Source organism: Myxocyprinus asiaticus, chromosome 13, assembly GCF_019703515.2.
Source record: "Myxocyprinus asiaticus isolate MX2 ecotype Aquarium Trade chromosome 13, UBuf_Myxa_2, whole genome shotgun sequence".
Lineage (NCBI taxonomy): Eukaryota > Metazoa > Chordata > Actinopteri > Cypriniformes > Catostomidae > Myxocyprinus > Myxocyprinus asiaticus.
In genome coordinates this window covers 39,823,730-39,844,116 of record NC_059356.1, presented here as the reverse complement: position 1 = coordinate 39,844,116, position 20,387 = coordinate 39,823,730, and the positions used below count along the sequence as shown (strand labels likewise).

Genomic DNA, 20,387 nt, shown 5'->3' with positions numbered 1-20,387 from the left:
GCTGCCAAGCATCTTCTTTTGTGCTCCATGGAAAAAAAGAAAGTCTTGCAACAACATTAGGGTGAGAAAATAATGGGGTGAACTATCCCTTTAACGTCTAAATAATTACACATTTGTCCCAACGGTGCACTTAAGTTTTAAATGTTCTATACATGAGACCAAAAATTGCTCATTTGTTTTTCAAAGAGTGCATAAGGTCCCCTTGCAGGCCACTAACAGGCTTAATAAAGAGTCATTAATTCCAGTGTCAGAAAGTTGAGAAATTATGTTTGGCTTGTAAGGCGGGCAGTACGCTTGTTGCTTCCAAAACAGATCCAGAGGGCCATTAATGGATGACTCACTCTGCCTCAGAGTCAGCCGAGACGCACTACAATACCCAAGCTGCCTTGCAGCAACTGGATACACAGCAGGATAGCACATTACCCACGTTGCCTTATGATTCTACCATTAGCCCTGCCCCAAGCAAAGAACAGAGAGGCTCCGGATCATCTAATTTTAGTGATTAGACACTGGCCCACACTTCCGGAGTCTTAGGTGTGTTGTACGTTCCGACAGATATTCTTATGTAACTTACAGTGTTCTGAGCAGGTTTGGGGATTTCAATATTTTTAAACATGCTTCTTGTGTAATACCATTTTCATTTATTGAAATCGACATGTCAACATGAAATATTAAGATGTGAGACTCTGGATAAACAGTCTGATCTGCAGAAATATGCTGGCTTTATTGTGATGTACATATTAATGATTTAAAGCTACCTGAAGTAAGTATAACCTTTTTGTGTTCATAATAGATTACCTTCATTAAACATTTAATTTTAAAACGCCACATGATTCAAAACTTTACCAGGCGCACCCGTTAAAGGGATAATTCACCATATGGAGACATTAAATAGAATGGCAGCCTCAGTCACCATTCACTTACATTGTATGAAAATAAGATGCAATAAAAGTAAATGGTGACTGAGGCTAACATTCTGCTAGCACCATTTTTTTGTGTTCCAAGGGTTGGACTCCACAGTAAGGATTGCCGAATATATATATATATATATATATATATATATATATATATAAACACACACACACACACACACACACACACTACCAGTCAAAACTTTTGAAACACTTAACTGAAATGTTTCTCATGATCTTAAAAATCTTTTGATCTGAAAGGCGCATGCTTAAATGTTTGAAATTAGTTTTGTAGACAAAAATATAATTGTGCCACCATATTAATTTATTTCATAATAAAACTAAAATGTAATTTAAAAAAAACAAAGTTTTTGAAATGGATGACTTGGACCAAATAATAAAGAAAATCAGCCAATAAGTGCCCAACATAGATGGGAACTCCTTCAATATGGTTTAAAAAGCATCCCAGGGTGATACCTCAAGAAGTTGGTTGAGAAAATGTCAAGAGTACATGTCTGCAAATTCTAGGCAAAGGGTGACTACTTTGAAAATGCTAAAATATAACACAGTTTTGATTTATTTTGGATTTTGTTTAGTCACAACATAATTACCATAGTTCCATTTATGTTATTCCATAGCATTGTTTATCTTGGGTCAAACGTTTTGGGTAGCTTTCCACAAGCTTCTCACAATAAATTGCTTGAATTTTGGCCCATTCCTCCAGACAGAACTGGTGTAACTGAGTCAGGTTTGGAGGCTCCTTGCTCGCACACCCTTTTTCAGTTCTGCCCACAAATTTTCTATCAGATTGAGGTCAGGAGTTTGTGATGGCCACTCAAATACCTTGACTTTGTTGTCCTTAAGCCATTTTGCCACAACTTTGGAGGTATGCTTGGGGTTACTGTCCATTTGGAAGACCCATTTGCAACCGAGCTTTAACTTCCTGGCTGATGTCTTGAGATGTTGCTTCAATATATCCACATAATTTTCCTTCTTCATGATGCCATCTATTTTGTGAAGTGCACCATTCCCTCCTGCAGCAAAGCACCCCACAACATACTTCACGGTTGGGATGGTGTTCCTCGGCTTGCAAGCCTCACACTTTTTCCTCCAAACATAACAATGGCCATTATGGCCAAACAGTTCAATTTTTGTTTCATTAGACCAGAGGACATTTCTCCAAAAAGTAAGATCCTTGTCCCCATGTGCACTTGCAAACTGCAGTCTGGCTTTTTTATGCCGGTTTTGGAGCAATGGCTTCTTCCTTGCTGAGCAGCCTTTCAGGTTATGTCAATACAGGACTCATTTTACTGTGGATATAGATACTTGTCTACCTGTTTCCTCCAGCATCCTCACAAGGTCCTTTGCTGTTGTTCTGGGATTGATTTGCACTTTTCGCATCAAACTACGCTCATCTCAAGGAGACAGAATGCGTCTCTTTCCTGAGTGGTATAATGGCTGCGTGGTCTCATGGCATTCATACTTGCGTACTATTGTTTGTACAGATGAACGTGGTACCTTCAGGCATTTGGAAATTTCTCCCAAGAATGAACTAGACTTGTCCACAATTTTTTTTTTCTGAGGTCTTGGCTGATTTCTTTTGATTTTCCCATGATGTCAAGCAAAGAGGCACTGAGTTTGAAGGTAAGCCTTATGACCTCAGTTACTAAGTTTGCATTTTTATATCAGCGCTGCAACATATCAGTGCTTACTGTATAAATCCTTGTAAACATCCGCGTTAAGTGCAAATGTTTTGCCCTGTTTATCGCGATTGTGAGCATTTCTGCACGTACAAGGTTGGCGCATGCACAGCGTTTGACAGATGTGGGCGGCTTTGTCTTATGGAAAACAAGCTTCCAAACACAGATATAAGGTGCAATTGACCCTTAGTGTACAGAACTAATTATCTAAATTCTTTTGACACTGACAATGCTGGACCGTTACTGAACTAAATTCACGCAGGACGTAAAAAGCTGTGAAATAATGACAGAAGGCATGAATAAAGAATGATCTTGCTTCAGTGTATAATTAAACATTATATATAACTTGGGACTGTGTGACATTGTTCATGTTTTTCACCATAATAATTACTAGAAAACGGTTTCCAAATTCTCTTCTAACTGACAGATTCGTCTAAATCTGAGAAGCATCCTTAAAGTGATAGTTCAGCCTTTAATTAATATTATATCATCATTTCCCCGCCCTCATGTTCTTCCAACCCCATGAAACTTTCTGTATTCTGTGGAACCCAAAAGATGTTAGACAGAATGTTAGGGACTGACAGTCTCAGTCACCATTCCCTTTCAAAATATGGAGGGGGAAAAAACATGCAGTGAAAGTAAATGATGATTAAGGTTAGCATTCTGTCTAACATCTCCTTACAGGAATAATTTTTCCAAAATTGAAAATTCTTGCATCACTTACACTCATGCCAACCCAGATGTGTTTTTTTTTTTCTTTTGTTGAACACCAAGATTTTTAGAAGAATATCTCAGCTCTGCAAGTTTATACTAGAATGCAAGTGAATGGGTACCAAAACTTTGAAGCTCAGAAAGCACATAACGGCAGCATTAAAGTTATTCAAATGACACTGGTTCAATCTATGTCTTCAGAAGGGATCTGATAAGTGTGGGTGAGAAACAGATCAATATTTAAATCCTTTTTTACTAATAAATCGCCACTTTCACATTCTTCTTCTTGTGTTTTTGGTGATTCAATTCTTTGTGCATATCACCACCTACTGGGCAGGAGATTTAATAGTAAAAAAAGGACTTTATATATTATAAAGTTATATAAATATATCTGTTTCTCACCCACACCTATCATATTGCTTCTGAAAATCATATGAATTACTTTTATGCTGCCTATATGTGCTTTTTGGAGCTTCAAACTTCTGGTCACCATTCACTTGCATTGTATGGAGCAACAGAGCAGAGATTTTCTTCTAAAAATCTTCATTTGTGTTCTGCAGAAGAAAGAAAGTCAAACATCTGGGATGGAATGAGGGTGAGAAAATGAGAGCATTTAAATTTTTTGGTGAACTATCCCTTTAATTTGATGCATGGAAGAAATAAGTCATATAGGTTTGGAACAACATGGTGGTGAATGACGACAATTTCCATTATTAACAATAATATTTATAGTATTATTATTATTAATCATTCTGTAATGCATGTTAAATGTGTATCATGTAATGGAATGTAGGAGAGTAAACATCCATTACGTTATATGTAAAAGTAACTAGTTACTCACTACTTGAGTATTCTTTTTATTGGATACTTTCTTACTCGAGTAATTTATAACATAATTACTTTTACTTCTACTTGAATAATTATTGTTTTTAAGTAATTGTACTTTTACTTGAGTAAAGTTTTTGGCTACTCTACCCACCTCTCCATTTAACAATCTACAGGAGGACACATCCTTGGATCAGCCTCTGCTAGGTGTGACTGCCAAGGAAATACCGGTCAGTTGCTGTTTTATCCTGCCTGCAAGCCACCCATGCTCGCTGGCCCTCTCGCTTTTATGGCTGCCCGCCTTTCTTCTTTGCCGTTTTTTCTGCATCTTGGGCTAAACACCTGCTGATAATATGGGATACAAATTCAGCGGTTTTCCACAGCATGGCTCAGTCAAAACCCACTACATCTGCGAACTCCAGGAACGAGCAGTTGCGGGCATGTTCGGCCGCTTGCGGAGCCCTAATTGCAGTGAAGGATACCCATGTGTATGGGGTTGAAACATGCGGAGGAAGCTCTTTCTCTGCCTGTGAACTGTAGCCATTGTCTCGCCTTGCCCAGGAAGCTCCTGTGCCGTAGTCTCAAGGTAGCTGCTACCCAAAGCAGTGAACTTGAACATGATGACATGGACAGAGGAAATGGCAACGACGCTGCAAATCTGGGGGCCTCCCAGACTTTACGTGCACTTAGTTGGGCTGACCAAACCGACTCGTGTCTATTCGAGGACACTACTCTTCCCGGTGTTTCCTCATTCGAGTACCAGCCGCCGGGCTCTGAGGAAGATTAAGATGGCTATCCCATCGGCCCAGGCTCCACCAGTCAGCAGTTCGGCGGTGTTACCGCATGCAATTCTCTTCAAAGTGTGTGAGCGAGCGGCCGCTCGACTCAACATTGAATGGCCGGCACTCCAAAACACTGCCAACTGGGATAGGGAAGTCTATGATGGGAAACTGTTTGCGCTGCCGCCCGGCCCGAGAAAACAGCTCTTGCCCATCCTCCCAGCGTGTGCAAAGCACATGAAGTTATACTGGGGAGAACTGCTCGACCTGAAGCACGGTCATGCGGGCCTTAAGTTTGAGGATATGGCTGTGCATGGTATGGGTGACCCTCCTGCCATCGAACCTTCGATTGTCAGACATCTCAACCCCTCACAAGGAGGCTTGCTCGCTTCCCCGAAGCTCACTCTCCCTAACAAGATGGACTGCTTTTCCGCCTCCATTTTCAGGGCTCATACAGAGCTTCCGCTCTCACTGTCTGAGCTCTGAATGTTTCCTCCCTTCTTTCAGCCTACCAGGCTGAACTTATGGGGGACATGTGAAAACACTTAAACACTTAGACACTCCTTCGCCCACGCTGTGGAAGGAAATTGTGACCGTCAATGACCTTGTCCTGCGTAATGGCCACCAGGCCATCCAAGCCTCCAGCCGCTCAATGGCATTATCCGTTGCGGGTGAACACACAGCGGCTAAATGGTCTGCCCAACAGCAAGAAAAGGCGCATTGTGGGAGCCCCAGTCAAACCGGAACATTTTCTGCCTCGCCTTCAGAGGCATCATGGTCTAGTGCGCTGCGACAATACCACAGCCATAGCACACATCAATCGCCAAGGAGGGATGCGCTCCCCTCAGCTTCACTGCCTAGCCCACAAAATGTTGGTATGGAGCAGACAGCACTTCCAGTCATTCCATGCGACTTACATCCCAGGTATTTTGAACTCTGGCGCGGATCTCCTGTCAAGGGGGAACCCTCTCTATGGAGACTGGCGACTCCATCCTCAGGTAGTGTGCATGTTTTGGGAGAGATTCGGTCGGGCTTCCGTCAATCTCTTTGCCTCGCACGAAAACACTCGTTGTCCTACATTCTTCTCTCTAAAGGACAAGGACGCCCACTCAGTGTAGATGCACTAGCACATCCATGGCCCAGTATGCTGCTCTATGCCACTCTCAGTTTTATTTTTCCAACTCTAGCAAGAGTGAGGGAGCAGAGCTTAACACTAATTCTCATAGCACCCAAATGGCCCAAAGCACCGTGGCTGGCGGAGATAATTCCCCTCCTTCATGCCCAGCAGTGCCCACTCCCGTTGCACACAGACCTCTTGTCTCAGGCAAACAGAGGAATATATCATCCTCACCCAGACAGGGTGGATCTATGGGCCTGGCCCGTGAAAGGTCCAACCTGAACACATTGGTGCTTCCCTCTGAGGTGGTCGTAACTATACAAATGCTAGGGCCTCGTCCACAAGGTATGATTGTAAGTGGCGGGTGTTTGAAAAATGTTGTAATTCACATCATTTGGTGTAATATCAGTGTTCAGTCACAGATATACTATGCTTTCTACAAAAACCTTTTGGACAAAGGGAAATATTTTTTGACCATCAATGTTTACCTGGCAGATATTTCTGCTTGCCACACTGGCTTCAATGATGCAGCAGTAGGGCAGCATCCTCTCATTCATACACATGATGGGTGTTCGCCGTTCTGTGTCATTTACTAGAAAGCTTGTTCCTGAGTGAGACCTCTCCGTGGTGCTGGAAGCTCTGTCACAGTTGCCTTTTGAGCCCTTGGAGAATATTTCTTTAAAGTTGTTGTCTTACAAAACAGCTATAATCCTGCCACTGGCATCAGCCAGACATGTCAGTGATCTGCATGCCCTTTCTATTCATCCTTCTTGTACACGATTTTCCCCAGGCATGGAGAAGGTTTCTCTTAGACCCTATCCAGCCTTTATGCCTAAGTGTTTCCCTAAATTCACAGGGGAGGTGTTAGAGCTCAGGGCTTTCCGTCCACCTCCTTTCACCGCTGTGGAGGATGAGAGGCTGAATGCCTTGTGTCCTGTGCACGCACTCCGCATGTATATGCGTAGGACTAAGACTATCAGAAAGAGTGACCAGATCTTTGTCTCATGGGCTTCCTCCCACACAGGTAAACCCATTTCTAAGCAACGCCTTTCCCATTGGCTTGTGGAAGCAATAACTTTGGCATATAGCTCTAAGGGTCTCCAGCCCACCTCAGGCTTTAGGGCCCATTCCACAACATGCATGGCTGCTTCCTGCACCCTGTTTCAGGGAGTCTCTCTGTAAGACATGGTTCAGCTGCATGTTAGGCTTCCCCCCACACTTGTGATGTCAGGTACTACTGACTTGATGTCACCAGAACCCCAGTAGTGCATGTGGTTTTGGGTATGGATTCTTCATAATGGGTTCACCCATAACCCTTTCTCCCTCACACTTTGTACGTGTAACCCCACTGGTTTCACTCCAAGCACAATGCTCTTCTCCTTGCTTTGTTATGTTTATGGGTTATAGAGCCTGCTAATATTATAAAGGATGTGTCAGGCACCGCCTTTAATTTGGAGACCATCCTTTTGGCTGACAGCATCTCCCTGTGAGTGTATAGGGCAATCGGGAAGTTGTCCATATCTTCCCATAGATGGATCTCGAACACGAGATGATGAAAGAGAACGATAGGTTATCTTTTCTGTAACCCCAGTTCTCTGAAACATCGAGTGGAGAGACCACCAAGCTTGCCCCGCTTGTTTCACGAGAAGCGAATATGCTCACTGAGGAAAGTAGTGAGTACAGGTCCTTTTATGCCCTCAGATAAGGGTGGGGCCTTAAAGCGGCATAGGTCACGTGCACCTGTCTGTCAAGCCAGACTTGGTGCAATTGGATGCTTCTGCAGAGGTCAGTTGTGTACGCCCTTCCCATAGGTGGATCTCTCCACTCTATGTTTCAGAGAACTGGGGTTACAAAAAAGGTAACCTATTGTTTATTACTTTTAAACATTTAAACAGTTAAACTAAACATTTCATGAAAATTATAAATAATTGGAAAAATGGCACACAATTTCATCTGCCAGACACTTTGAAAAAATTTACAAAGCCTTATTGCTATACTTTTGCCTAGTTTGTTTTTAATCTGCAGTAAATCATGGGTAAAATTGGCAGCTTTGCATTGAGGAGAAGACAAGCCTTGAGTCCTCTTACTTATAGAGACAGGATCATCTGGGCCCCACCTACTGGTCAAAGCATGCAACTACATCAGGAAGTGTACAGCATGAAGTCTTACCACCCTCAGAAGTGTCATTTGTCTAACGATTGAATATTCCCACAGCATACTTCCTGGTGTGGAATAGTTAACGCTCAAACAATCAAAATCTCAAATAATTGAGCAGACAGCAGTATTCCAGGTACTACAGGTTTTCTAATTACAGTATGGGTCTACATGAATCAATATCTGTGTGAACACATGCAAGTGTGTTATCAGTTCAAAACCAATAAACTGTAATGAGTCACTGATAAATGTCTTTAAATAGTCTTGGTGTTTTGCTTTGATGAACTTATATAGTAACTTAAACTTGAGCCAGAACTTTATGGATGCTGGGTTTCTTGAGTGCAACATTTCAACTGGTAACCACAAACAGCAAATTCTAAACATACGTGCCTCAAAGAATCTGACTGAAAATAATGAAGCTCTACAGAGCTGTTTCTTACACGTATGTTTTTCATGGTGTGCAACCTTCACTGTAGCGTGATTCACGTCAATGAAACAAGAGGAGTCTTATAATGAAAGATTGAGAATCCAGTAATAATTATTTATTTTTTTTACAAAAAAAGGTTACAATATCAAAGCTTGGCTTCTTAAAGAAATGTAACGAGTGCAATACAAGTTAGGCTCAATCAACAACATAAATTGACCCTTACAAGGGTCTCATAATAGAAGTGTATGGGGCTAGTCCATAAACACTAAAATACACACTGTTTCAAAAGTATAGCCATGAGCATAAACATTATATGTGTTAACATTATTTCAGTGTGATAAAATTGCTAAATAACCTTATCTGTTTAGTTATATCCAATATTACTACTTTGTTGCCATGACAACATAAAATTGCTAAAAAGGATTACAAGTGTTATCACAGTAAAATCATGTTAACGTGTATAATGCTTACGTCTTATGGCTATACTTTTGCAACAGTATATTTTAACATTTATTACATTTACCATTCACTTCCATTGTAAGTGCCTTACTGTTAACGTGATTTTCTTTTCTTTCTTTTTTTATGAATGAGGGATGAATTGAAATAATTTTTTGTGCTAATCAACATTGTGCTAAAAATGCTGTTGACAGAGCTTAACTCATACAGAACCCAGAACAATCCTTTAAGAAAATGTAAAAATCAACATAAATCTGAACAGTTATGAAACAGTTATATGTTGGTCATGTGGCTCCAAGATCTGACAGTGCAAATGAAACTATGGACCTTTAGTGTTTTTCATGTTATCCATAAGGCTTGTTCTTTTCTCTGGTCACAGCCAGCATGGACATGTCCCAAGGCCTTTTTGTGCGCTTAAATGTGTGCACAGTTCCTGGAAAGCCTTGTATTGACACCAGAGCAGGCTGAAGCTGCTCTCTAAAGCTTAGTCAGTGATTTAATGCAAGAGCTGAAAGCTCCTCCAGTCCAAATCTTTCCACTCCTCACTATCTCTCTACACTCACACAAGTGGTCAGGTTCCGTGCCAGTGTGCTGATCAACATTTAATGCTCTTAAAAAGGATGGGAATTTGAGAAGAGTTTAAACACTGGCTCGTTCGTCAACGTGCCCGCTTGAGAGAATAATCCTTCCCAAGGTGCTTAGCTCACTTTCTTTGAGGCTGATAACATGAGAAGGCATCAGTCACTCAAGAGGGTGTGAAAGCAGTGGGGATGGAAATGTGTTGATTATTGCTCTGCTCACTAGTGTCTGTGATTGTAACTTCACACTGCCCTTTTCTGTCCTAATGAAGGTTTCCAGACCACACAGGTCTACATATTAGTCTATCCTTGCCAGGTAAAGCAAACCCCCCGATCACTATTAGAACAAGTGATTTGCCAAATACATTCGGTCAAAGCGTCTAGACACTAGACATGGTCACAAGTCCCTGGCCTGTAATCCTGTAGCTGGATTAACTCCAGCTCTTTTAAAAAAAGTCGAGTATCAAGTCTTACAAGGCCAAGTTTAAAGGATAGTTCACCCAAAAATGAAAATTATGTCACTATTTACTCACTCAAACCTGTGTGACTATCTTTTTTTGAGTGGAACACAACAGGTGATTTTTTAAGGGTTTATTTGCCATATAAAGGCAAACAGTGAATAGTGACTTTGGTTAAAAAAAAAAAAAAAAAAAAATGGGACCAAAAACCCACCATAAAACCACTGTAAAAGTAATTGATACGACTCATGCACTATTCTTCACGTCTTCTAAAGCAATATGATAATTTTTTGCGATGAATAGAACAAAATTTAAGTCAATAATCACTCTTAAATCAAATCAAATTATTACTGAAGTGATTAAAAGGATAGTTCATCCAAAAATGAAAATGTTGTCATCATTTACACACCCTCATGCCATCCCAGGTGTGCATGACTTTCTTTCTTCAGCAGAACACATTTGAAGAAAAATAGAAAAATATCTTGGCTCAGCAGGTCCTTAATAGGGATGCACCGATCCGATACCTGGATCGGTATCGGCTCTGATACTGACATTTTTAGATGGATCGGGTATCGGTCCGACGAGCCCGATCCAAATCCGATACTGCGTGTTAGTCACGTTCGTTACTGTCAAGCTCAAAAAATGACATAAAAGAACCATTAAAACACAATTAACGTAGTTCATATGACTCGTGCATTTTATTCAAAGCCACTTGAAGACGTGTGATAGCTCTGTGAATCACAAAAGGCTGTGTTTAATAAGTAAATATATAAAATACACGCGCAGCTCCAGCGCGTTATTGAATGGCGCTGCTCTGTTGAAACACACGCGCCTAATTTTAGCCTTCACCCGGTGCGCAATATTTGAGCGCTACTCACGTACAACATCTCAGGTGTGATGCTCAAGAGTTTGGTTCACATATGCATTTAGAACAGCACCGTAGGTGCATTTTTACCAGAACTTGAATAAGAAGCGAATTAAACTACTGTGAACTTTCCTACAAACAGACACATACAGGACTTCCTGGAGAGTTTAGAATGTCAAAATAAAAGCGTGAGGGTTTAAAAGTTAAAGGTGTCACAGAGGCAGAGATGTGAACTCAGTAGCAGGGTTTATTGAAAGATGATTGAAACAGTGATGTAAACATCATGTGAGTAAATCCAGTTGAGCAGAGTGGCAAACAGCAGGTGAGTAATATCCAGTCAGGGTATAGACCCAATGAACAGATAACTCACAATAGTCTTATGATACTTAAAGGCAATAATGAAGACACAGGTATGTTTGACACAGTAGAAAGGTGTGGAGTCTCAGAGTTACTATCGATGAGAACAGACAAAGAGTGTGTGTGAAAGCGGGGTATATATGCAGTCCTTGATTAGCCACTAATGATATGCAGGTGCATGTAATCAGAAATCAGGGGAGAGTGAGCGCTGTGATGGCAGTGAGAAAGAAAGAGAGAGAGACCGGTGGATCCGTGACAAAAGGTGCACAATTGAGATATAGTACTGTATATTACTATTATAATATATTATTATTATTATTATCATTTGTTTACAAATTCTAATAATATTTAAGTTGAATGGGTTCCAAAAAATAACTGTGTGAATGAAAAGTGAGCTGATATCTTATAACTAAACTGAACAAAAAAGAGATCTGAATCCTTTAAAGTCCAGATACAAGTTGAAAAGATTTTGCAAAAAATAAATAAAAAACGTCTTCTTTTCTACTGATAACTTATACTGGAATTACTGTTAATTTTGCTGCTACATTACCCAGTATACTAGTTAACAAAGTTTTTCTTAATAAGCTATACATTTATATTGAAATAATGCGTAGTTAGAGGTTTGTGTTTCTTTACATATTAAAGAGCACACCCAATTAGTTCCACACAATAATGTAAAGATATTCTAAACTGATTATGCAAAAAAAACAACACTAGTATCGGATCAGGATCGGCCGATACTTAGATTTCCGATATCAGAATCGGAAGAGAAAAATTGGTATCAATGCATCCCTAGTCCTTAATATGCAATTGGATGGTGATCAGACATTTAAAGCTCCAAAAAGAACAGATAGTCAGCATAAACATCATCCGTACGACTACGGAGGTTAAACTAATGTCTTCTAAAGGGAAACGATTGTTTATGTTGACTGTCTGTGCTTTTTGGAGCTTCAAAAAGGACTGATCAATATCCACTTGCATTTTAAAGACCTATGAGCTAAGATATTTTTCTATTTTTCTTCAAATGTTTTCTGCTTAAGAAAGTAAGACATACACACCTGGGATGGCATGAGGGTGAGTAAATGATGACAACATTTTCATTTTTGGGTAAACTAACCCTTTAAATTAAACATGGCGGCTACGTTGATTACATCAAACCTCATTGGATTTCATTGCGTCTCGTGATCAAATGTGTGACATCATGACATTAGGTCACGAGATGCAATGAGAACCAATGAGGTATAAGTCTTTGTCTTTTGTAAATTTTAAGTCAGGTCTAAATTCACTGTGCCTTTAAATCTTAGAACATAAAACAGCTGTTGACATCCATGTTTAAGTGCAGCTGTAGTCTACAGGAGCAAATGACTACACATTCTCATTGGAAAAAAGAACAACAGTGAGTTCACTAGAGATTGCCTTTTAATTGGGCCATGTCTGCACTAAAACATTTTCAGTTGAAAACACATTGATTTTGGGGGGCCTGGGTAGCTCAGTGGTAAAATACGCTGGCTACCACCCCTGGAGTTCGCTAGTTCGAATCCCAGGGCGTGCTGAGTGACTCCAGCCAGGCTTCCTAAGCAACCAAATTGGCCCGGTTGCTAGGAAGGGTAGAGTCACATGGGGTAACTTCCTCGTGGTCGCTATAATGTGGTTTGTTCTCTGTGGGGCGCATGGTGAGTTGAGCGTGGATGCCACGGTGGATGGCGTGAAGCCTCCACACGTGCTATGTCTCCGTGGCAACGCGCTCAACAAGGCATGTGATAAGATGCGTGGGTTGGCGTTCTCAGACGTGGAGGCAACTGGGATTCATCCTCCGCCACCCGGATTGAGGCGAGTCACTACACGACCACGAGGACTTAAAAGCACATTGGGAATTGGGCATTCCAAGTTAGGGAGAGAATAAAAAAAAAAAACGATTTTGCTGTTTACGCCTCTCATCCACACTAGAACGGCGGTTTCCTCCACCGAAAACAGAGACTTTCGAAAATGCTTTCAATAACCACATAATCGATGTTAGGAAACTCAAAAGCTAAAGGGATTAGAGTGGACGTGGTCTCAAACAGTGTTGCGACATTCCGAGAAAAAATAGTCAAAGGCTTACAAGTCTAAAGCCAAAGTATACTTCGGTTTTGACACAAAAGCTTAGCATGTGTATTTTGTTATGTTGCAGCCTTATGCTAAAATGCTTGAAATTCTTCTTTATTCACATCAATCTACACTTCAGGGACTTCTGGTATGCAGCTGAGAGAGTAAGACGTGTCCGGGAGCTGCTCCGTAAAATCTTACTTCTTACTTCATACTTATTTGGAACAACTGGCACTTTTAGCACTTTCCGACAGCACCTAAAACGTTAAACACCATTTTGATGTTTGTTGGAGTTTGTTTTATATTGATATTATGCCTAAATCCAAGCATGCTTCTACTGCTCCCAACGAAGCTGATGAGGTCGGCAACATGGCAGCGGCTGCTTCGGGATTAACTCCAGCTCTTTTAAAAAAATGCTTACCACAACAAAATTTGTGAGGAAATCACTTCACTGAGGTCCGAGTTCCTCACTGAAATACGCACCTCTACAGCTGCTCTCCAAGTCGTTATCTCCAAACACAGCTCTAAAATTAAAGACACTGAAACTTTGATGAACAGCATGGATGCAAGGATTGACATCTTAGAGTGCAATTGTCAGTCGGCTGAAAGGGACAATGCGGCACTAAAGAGCAAGGTCGATGATCTGGAAAACGACTCGCGGCAGAACAACCTCCGTATTTTGGGAATCCCCGAAAATGCTGAAATGCCCAAGCCCTCTCATTTCATGGCATTATTTTTCTCTGAACTCTTCGGGGACAAACTCTCTCAGATGCTGGAGATTGAACATGCACATCGGTCCCTCGCACCCAAACCGCGGCCAGGCGCACCTCCGAGTCCCATGATTGTACGCTTCCTTCATACCAGAGAGGAAATCTTACGTCGGTCTTAGGAACATGGAAAATTGCATTACAAGGAATCCAAGATTTTAATCTTTTCTGACTTCTCTGCAGAACTTAAGAAACGATGGGATCAGTTCAAAGCAGTCAAAGCCGATCTGCATGGAGTCAGTATTACATTCAGGATGCTATATCCCAGCAGACTTCTCCTTCCATTCAATGGAGAGTCGCATAGCTTTGACACTCCCGACACCGTTTCCACATTCTTCACCACTGTTATTAAACCCAAGCAGTCTAGCGGAATATCTGCAGCAGATGATACCAGATACAATCTACAGGTAAATACCAAAGTCTTTATGGATATTGTATGGCCTGGGGCAATGAGGTAACATAGACAATATTCCTATGTGCCCTGAGTGGAATCTATGTCATCAAAATGCTGCGCATACAAGTGAACTTTCCTTGAGAGACATACTCTGTGTCAGACTTTATTGACACTTTACATTGTGAACTCTTATATACTTTTATAGTTGACACTATTTAGCTCGGCTTTTTGTTTGAGTTTCGAATGTGCTTTGTAAGTTGTGCTTTGTTCCTTATAACTTGATTTTCTGTTACGGAGTTCTCTCCGAAGGTTCAGCAGGGAGAGTTTGTGTTGTCTGACAGTGAGTAATGTTCGCACCACTGGTGTACAAGGGGTGGTTTTTTTTTTCCCTCTCTCTCCTTCTGGCTCAATCTCAGATATGTCAAGACAGAAGACTGTAACATTATTCATTGCCATTTACTCTTTTTTGTTGCCAATGACCACCAATCCACATAACGCTCAGTCAGAGGGTAAATGTGTCAATTTTACCAGCTGGAATGTCAAAGGGTTCAATAATTTTGACTCTCCTCCTGTATTTATCCTGTTAAAGACCCCCTCCAGTGAAAATCAAGTTTTTTTAAATGTTATTATTTTCTCCCCTTTTCTCCCCATTTGGAATGCCCAATTCCCAACGCGCTCTAAATCCTCATGGTGGTGTAGTGACTCACCTCAATCCGGGTGGCGGAGGACGAATATCAGTTGCCTCCGCGTCTGAGACCGTCAATCTGCGTATCTAATCACGTGGCTTGTTGAGCGCATTACCGCGGAGACATACCTCGTGTGGAGACCAACACTATTCTCCGCGGCATCCACGCACAACTCACCACGCACCCCACCAAGAGTGAGAACTACACATTACAGTGAACACGAGGAGGTTACCCCATGTGACTCTACCCTCCCTAGCAACCGGGCCAATTTGGTTGCTTAGGAGACCTAGCTGGAGTCACTCAGCACGCCCTGGGTTCGAACTCGCAACTCCAGGGGTGGTAGTCAGCGTCAATACTCGCTGAGCTACCCAGGCCCCGAAAATCAAGTTTTAAACCTTGTTTACATGTCCATATGGTGTTTTTTTTTATATTCTAGAAGACATACTATGAGCTGAGCATTTTCACCTTGGAACTGCAGTTTACCAAAGACAATCTCAAAAACACAGATTCAGACAGCCAGGGTTCCATATGTCACAAATCTAAGGAACCAATCCTGTCAACTTGCGGGGTGGGGCTTTCTATATCAATAGCATACGCTACAGCGAAGCAAGGGGTATCAGGAGAAGCCAGGTGTAGCTACGTATCGGTATTTTGCAGGACATGTTCTGTTTTCGGTTGCAAAGTTGAGAAAGGACAAATGGTGAGCCTTCATGTATTACCAAAGGATCTGCAAATCTGAGATAAATGGGTACAGTTTATTTGGAAAAATCATAATGTCCCAGCAAAACTTCCAGAGAAAACTCGCGTTTGCAGTAGTCATTTTCCAGAGAACTGTTTTGAAAATTTTACCCAAAAACAGATGGGTTTTGCCACTAAACTTATATTGAAGCCCAACGCGGTTCCATCAATTTATCCTGGGGACACAGGGAGCCCGAGCTGCAGGCGAGTGGTGCAGGGGTGAGTGGAGATGGAGGCGGGGACTAATTTGCATATTCATAGATCTGCGCATAATAAATGAGGCAAAGGTGTAGAGTTATATCTAAGCCATTTTAAGGCATGAAAGGATTATTTTCATTGAAAAAAACTTTTAAATATGTAATTTAGATTAACAAAGATGAGTTTTTAGGGGTTAAACCAGTGACTGGAGAAGGACTTTAATATTGTAAACATTCAATAAGCAGATTAAGAAAAAAAAAAGGAAAAAAAGAAAGAAACAAGTTGGAAGATGTTGCAGGACCAATAAAGGATAATGATCCATTAAAAAAAAATACAAAAAATACAAAATTCTACACTCCATAACCCATAATGACAAAGCAAAAACCAGATTTTCGATAGCTGCAAATTTATCAAAAAGACTGAAATATCACATTGACATACACCAATCAGCCACAGCATTAAAATCAACTGCCTAATATTGTGTAGGTCCCCCTCGTGTCATCAAAACAGTGCCAACCTGCATCTCAGAAAAGCATTCTGAGATGCTATTCTTCTCACAACAATTGTACAGAGCGGTTATCTGAGTTACCATAGACTTTGTCAGTCCGAACCAGTCTGGCCATTCTCTGTTGACCTCTCTCATCAACAAGGCATTTCCGTCCACAGAACTGCCGCTCACTGGATGTTTTTTGTTTTTGGCACCATTCGGAGTAAATTCTAGAGACTGTTTTGCGTGAAAATCCCAGGAGATCAGCAGTTCTGGCACCAACAATCATTCATGCAATTATCTAATCAGCCAATCATGTGGCAGCAGAGCAGTGCATAAAATCATTCAGATACAGGTCAGGAGCTTCAGTTAATGTTCACATCAACCGTCAGATTGGGGAAAAAATTTGATCTCAGTGATTTGGACCATGGCATGATTGATGGTGCCAGATGGGCTGGTTTGAGTATTTCTGTAGCTGCTGATCTCCTGGGATTTTCAAGCACAACAGTCTCTAGAATTTACTCGTAATGGTGCCAAAAACAAAAAACATCCAGCGAGGGATAGTTCTGAGGACGGAAATGCCTTGTTGATGAGAGAGGTCAACAGAGAATGGCCAGACTGGTTCAAACTGACAAAGTATACGGTAACTCAGATAACCGCTCTGTACAATTGTGGTAAGAAGAATATCATCTCAGAATGCTATTTTGCTATAATGCGGGTTGGTGCTGTTTTGGCGGCACGAGGGGGACCTACACAATATTAGGCAGGTGGTTTTAATGTTGTGGCTGATCGGTGTAAGTATTCAGACCCTTAACTCAGTACTTAGTTGAAGCACCTTTGGCAGCAAATACAGCCTCAAGTCTTTTTGGGTATGATGCGACAAGCATTGCACACCTGGATTTGGGGATTATCTGCCATTCTTCAGTCATGGGGACTGTCGGTGGACTGCCATTTTCAGGTCTCTCCAGAGATATTCAATTGGGTTCAAGTCCGGTCTCTGGCTGGGCCACTCAAGAACATTCACATAGGTGTCCCTAAACCACTCATGCGTTGTCTTGGCTGTGTGCTTAGGGTCATTGTCCTATTGGAAGGTGAACCTTCAGCCCTGAGTGCTGTATTTTGCTGCGTTCATCTTTCCTTCAACCCTGAATAGACCCCCAGTCACTGCCGCTGAAGAATACCCCTACAGCATGATGCTACAATTACCTTGCTTCACCGCTGATTCTCATCAGACCAGAGAATCTTGTTTCTCACAGTCCTTTAGGTGCTTTGGGGAAGCACCTAATTCCAAATTCCAAGCGGGCTTTCATGTGTCTTGCACTGAGGAGAAGCTTCCTTCTGGCCACTCTGCCATAAAGCCCAGACCGGTGGAGTGTTGCAGTAATGGTTGTCCTTCTGCAAGTGTCTCCCATCTCCACACATGATCTCTGGAGCTCAACCAGAGTTACCATTGGGTTCTTGGTCACCTCTCTTACCAAGGCCCTTCTCCCCCGATTGCTCAGTTTGGCTGGGCGGCCAGCTCTAGGAAGAGTCCTGGTTGTTTCAAACTTTTTCCATTTAAGAATTATGGAAGCCACTGTGCTCTTGGGAACCTTCAATGCAGCCGAAATTCTTTTTGTAGCCTTCCACAGATCTGTGCCTCGACACAATCCTGTCTCTGAGCTCTGCAGGCAGTTCCTTTGACCTCATGGGTTGGGTTTTGCACTGATATGCAATTTCAGCTGTAAGACCTTATATCGACAGGTGTGTGCCTTTCCAAATCATGTCCAATCAATTGAATTTGCCACAGGTGGACTCCAATCAAAGTGTAGAAACTGCTCAAAGATGATCCAGAGAAATGGGATGCACCTGAACTAAATTTCTAGTGTCACAGCAAAGGGTCTGAATACTTATGTGAACATGATATTTCAGTTTTTTCTTTTTAATAAATTTGCAAAGTTACCAAAAATCAGTTTATGCTTTGCCATTATAGGGTATGGAGTGTAGATTGATGTGGAAAAAAACATAATTTAAAGCATTTTAGCATAAGGCTCCAACAACAAAATGTGAAAAAATGAAGGGGTCTGAATACTTTCTGAATGCACTGTATACTTAATTTGACTGTGCGCGCATACAGGCGCGATACAACTGCTATGAGATACTGGACTATTTCTCTTCAGACTTGAGTTTTACAAATGCAGGTATCTTCTGACCTCCTAACACACATGCTCTAGTCGTGCATATCCACTGTTTTTATTTCCATCTCCCTCTCATCTTTGTTTAGCTGCGATAACATCTTCTAGTGCCACCGTGTGGACCCACTAATTAGCGTAAGTAATTCCAGGGGCACACTAAACTTATATGAAACTCACGGTCAAAAAGGTATACTTTTGGCAGAACGGCATGCAGAAAAATTAAGTATGCCCTAGCCTTTAGATATGACCTGCAACAAGACTCTACAATCTGTTGAACGGACTGCACATGTATCCCTCACAACCTCATTTTCATTCACGTCAAATTAATAATGGCATCTATCCTGAATAAGGCCCATTTCCTAAGTCACTCAAGAGCTCACGTTAACATAAGGACATAAGGATCTGTGGTGAAAAGCGGTCACAGGAATAATTGTAGCTGGGTATTTAAAACCTTTAACCACTTCTGGCTGTTGGCCGGAGCACTAGGGATGCATTATCCAAATGACGTGTGAGAATAAAAATAGTACTACAGATTTAGCATGCTGCCAACCACCCACCCCTCCACCCCCGCACACTGTTTCTTCATCTGCCCCCAGTCGGTCTGAGGGGAATAAATGGGGCGTTCGATTGCTGGGCAATGGGTGAGCTGCTTCTCAAGAATAAGGTGAATGCTGCTTGGTGACCCAGGAAGTGCTCACCTAGGAGACGGCAGAGACAAAAGCCCTTGCGTCATTCCCCTGAGATGCAATCAAGAGGCTTGTTTGACTTGTTTGTGAATGAGGCCCTTCAGACTAAAAGCATTGAACCTGAGTATACACTCATTTAAACAAATACAGTTAATCAATGAGGTGTTTTAATGCAACCAAAACCTCCATTGGATTGTATAACTGTGCTGGCGCTGTGTTATAACCATTAATAATTAAAAATGTTAAGGTCCTACAAAATTCTGTCTTTGCAGACTACACTGCATTCAGCCAGCAAAAATGATGCAACAGATTAGGGATGTACAATATCTAGTAGGGCTGCCCCCTAATAGTCAACCAAACATTAGTCGATGAGAAGAGTCTTGGTCGACCAAGTTTTGATTGGTCTGTTATTCGCAGCAAAAAAAAGAAAAAAGAAAACTCCACAGGTAGTGCCGAAGTCACGCAGTCAGTGACGGACAGACATGATCGTTTACACGGCTGGTCCATGCGGTAATAAATTATGTGGGGCAGGAAATCAAAGTGTGGCATCATTTCGAGAGGGATGGCGTGAAGCCTCCACACGTGCTATGTCTCCGTTGCAACGCGCTCAACAAGCCACGTGATAAGATGCGCGGATTGATTGTCTCAGACGTGGAGGCAACTGAGATTCATCCTCCGCCACCCAGATTGAGGCAAGTCACTACACCACCATGAGGATTTAGAGCACATTGGGATTTGGGCATTCCAAATTGGGGAGAAAAAGGGGAGAAAATAAAAAAAATTATAATAATCACTTGTGTGTGTGACTTTATTTTTTATATAATTTTTTTTTCT

At 41.6% G+C, this 20,387-nt stretch overlaps 1 protein-coding gene across 2 annotated transcripts in view; it reads right to left on the bottom strand.

Annotated features, from left to right (window-relative positions):
* The window catches only part of LOC127450871 (histone deacetylase 5-like), a 144,239-nt gene that overhangs the window by 108,399 nt on the left and 15,453 nt on the right, over positions 1-20,387 (bottom strand). The window lies entirely within an intron of this gene.